The sequence below is a fragment of the Canis aureus genome, chromosome 13 (assembly GCF_053574225.1).
Source record: "Canis aureus isolate CA01 chromosome 13, VMU_Caureus_v.1.0, whole genome shotgun sequence".
Taxonomy (NCBI): domain Eukaryota; kingdom Metazoa; phylum Chordata; class Mammalia; order Carnivora; family Canidae; genus Canis; species Canis aureus.
Window position 1 is genome coordinate 11,474,769 of NC_135623.1, and position 3,193 is coordinate 11,477,961.

The following is a 3,193-nucleotide window of genomic DNA, read 5'->3' on the forward strand; positions in this document are numbered from 1 at the left end:
CTGCTGCCTCATTAGCTAAAAAGTACCCCCCCCCCGCCCCGCCCTGACACACACCCTGTGTCTGTCTCTCCCGTGCTCTGCTCCCTGAGGAGTGTCCAAGTGTGAAGCGCCTCCTGCCTCGGGCACCGCTTCATACTTGAGTTAAGGATCTACTTCAATCCTCGGGCAACCCCTGGGCATGGGGGTGTTGGCACGGAGGAGGCTCGGAAGGGTCCGGAAACTTGCCCAAGATCGCACAGCTCATGTGCAAGTGGCGGAGCCCAACTGCAGTGTATACATCTGTTTGCTTCCAAAGGCCCTTCCCCGTCTCGCTCCCTCTGCTCCCCTCCCTCGCGGAGGCCGGAGCTCCACATCTGGCTCCCAAATGACCCCCCAGGAGGGAAGGCGAAGGCCTGGGGACCCTGTTGCGGGGGGAGGGGGTGAGGTAGGGGGTGGAGGGGAAGGGCAGAGGGACTGGCTGGCCTCCCCTTCATCCCTCGGGCTTGGAGGCCCTCCCCAGGGCAGCAGGGTGCGGAGCTGCCCTCTCCTCTCCCTCCAGCTTCCTCTGGGAGACAATGTGCTTCTCATTAGGCTGGCGTTGGGTTTTGCAAACCACACGTCTAATTGTGAAGGTTTGGGGGTGTGAGTAACTGTGCATCTCGTGTGAGGGGAGAGCGGCCAGGCCTCTCCCACTTCCCAGAGCGGCTCTGAGCTGTGCCCCCAGCCCTCGAGGAGGGCCCGCCCGGCCTCTCTGGCCTCCCGAAGCGTGGGGCTGGTGGGGGCTGAGAGCGGGCCACGCTGCCTTCATCCCCGTCCTTTGGGGGGACGGAGGAAACACCCAGCCACAGGCATCTCCCTCCAGTGCCCTCCCTCTGATTAGGGCCCTCCTCCCCCTCCGGGACTGAGGCTCCCTCCCTCAGCCTTTCCCCACACCCTGAAGGAGGACACTGGGTGGGGGGGCAGTGGCTGCAGGACTGGAAGGGGTGGGGGACACCGGCCTCCTGCCCCGCCCCCACAGCGGAGAAGCTGCGTAATGAGCGTGTAACCGAGTTAGGCCCACAGGAGCCTCCGAAGGCTCGGGTTTCTTCCCCACCCGGCGGGTCTGTCTGGGTGACTACAAGGGGCCGGGATGCCGCCTTTTCAAAGGGTCCAAAATCCTCTGAGTCCCAGCCAGGCTCCCGGCAGGGCCGAGGCCACCGCAACAGGGCAGGGTGTGAACGTCGGGCTGCTGGAGTTCCTTACCCCTCCCCGCTGCACATGCGCGCGCGCCCGGTCACAGCCGCGTGGGCACACGGAGACCCATGCAAGCCCCCACTCCTGCTTACGCGCACACGCAGACGTCTGTACTTCGGGTCACACTCACAATGCCGTGTGCTAACAGACGGCCACCCTAGGTGGACACTTCGAGTCACGTACACAAACACGCTCGTGGGGGCACATGCTCAGGCGTGCACACGCAGGCACACTCAGAGACGCTCATGCTGCTGTCACTCGGGCACATCCTCATTCTTAGGCAAGGTCACATGCGAGGAACCCTAGCGCTGGAAGGGACCCTGGAAGTGTGTCACCCAGCCCCTGCCCAGCTGCTGCCGAATCACCCGGGGAGACACCCGCTCTGGGCGCTGGCTCCAAGGCCAAGGACTTCTCATGGCATCTGGCTTTGGTCAGATGGATCTCATTGCTCTGGTCCTTTGGGAACCACCTCCAGTGACTCAAAACCTCAGGTGCGAGAGCCCGAGGCTGGCTTTCAAAGAGATGGGGCTCTGGAGGGGCGGGTAGGAAGATTCACAGGGAGCCCTTGCCAAAGAGAAGCACTGGTTTGGATTAGGGAGGACACCTTGTCCAGTCCAAGCTGAGAACATTCGGCGTATGTGTTTGGTTAAACAAAGTAGGAGGAACGAGAGGCTCGGGCCTCTGTCCCCATGATGGCCATGGCCGATGCCCTCGGCAGACCCAGAAAATGTAGTGGTGAGGACCAAAGCGGGGTGAGTCAGGAAGGCTGAGCAGGATAGCTGATTTGCCACCCTCCCTTACTCTGGGCAGGGGCTCAGCAGGGAGGTGGCAGGGGCCTGGGCTTTCAGGTAGAGGAGAGGACGGACCGAGACCAGGATGAGGGTCTTGTGAAGAGGAGGAGGTGCCCCACCCTGTGGGGCCAAAGGGACCCGAACGAGTGCCTTGAGAATGAGCTGTAATAGGACTTGCCTCTACTGGGCCTAAGGCTCAAGGAGCCAGGTCGCCCAGGCTCCATTCATTCATTCCTGGGGGAGAGTCTTCTAGGGGGGAGGGAAGGGGAATGGCTTCTGGGGCTCAATCACTTATTTACTCATTCTTTTTTTTTTTTTAATTTATTCATGAGACAGAGAGAGAAGCAGAGGGAGAAGCAGGCTCCATGCGGGGAGCCTGATGTGGGACTCGATCCTAGGACCCCGGGATCACGCCCTGGGCCCAAGGCAGACGCTCCACCGTTGAGCCACCTGGGTGTCCCTACTCACTCATTCGCATTAGCTGCCTAATGTGGGCCGTTCGTTATTTCCTCTAAAAGATAGATGGTGAGAGGACCCCCCTCAAGGACCAAGACTGAAGGAGTTACCGTGTGTAAACTCAGCACAGCAGCCGGCACGAAGTTGGTGCCGGCTATCCGTTAGTTTAAAAAGCTTGACAACTGCATGCCCGACCCCGATGGGTGCTGGGGGTGCCCCAGGGAGTAAGGTGGATGCAGTGTTTGCCCTCAGTGAGCTCAGAGTCCCAGGGGCTAGGGAATAGAATGGGGTGTAGTCCTCTATCACCTCGTTCCCCTAACGGGCTGCTATGGCGGGTAAAGGCACGGTTCTAGGGGAGCACAGAGCCCAGGGGTCCTAACCTGGGTACTGGCTCGGGGAGGGGTCTCAGGAGGCAGGAATGTTCAAGGTGGGGCCTGCAGGGTGAGTAGGAGCAGCCAGGTGAGGAAAGGACAGAAGGAGCAGCATGTGCAAAGGCCCAGGGGCAGGATGCCTAGGTCACTGTCAGGAGCCTTAGAATAGTCCGGAGCCTGGCCCAGAGTAAAGCCTCGGGCAACGGCTGTTGGATGGAACGCTCATCTTCGCCCGGCTCCTAGGGTGGGCGCGCACATCCCATCCTGTAGGGTCTTTGTAGCAACCCTGTGAGGCAGGGCTGATGTGCCCCTACCTCGCAGAGACACGCCGAGGCCCAGCAACCTCCGGATGTGATCACGGTC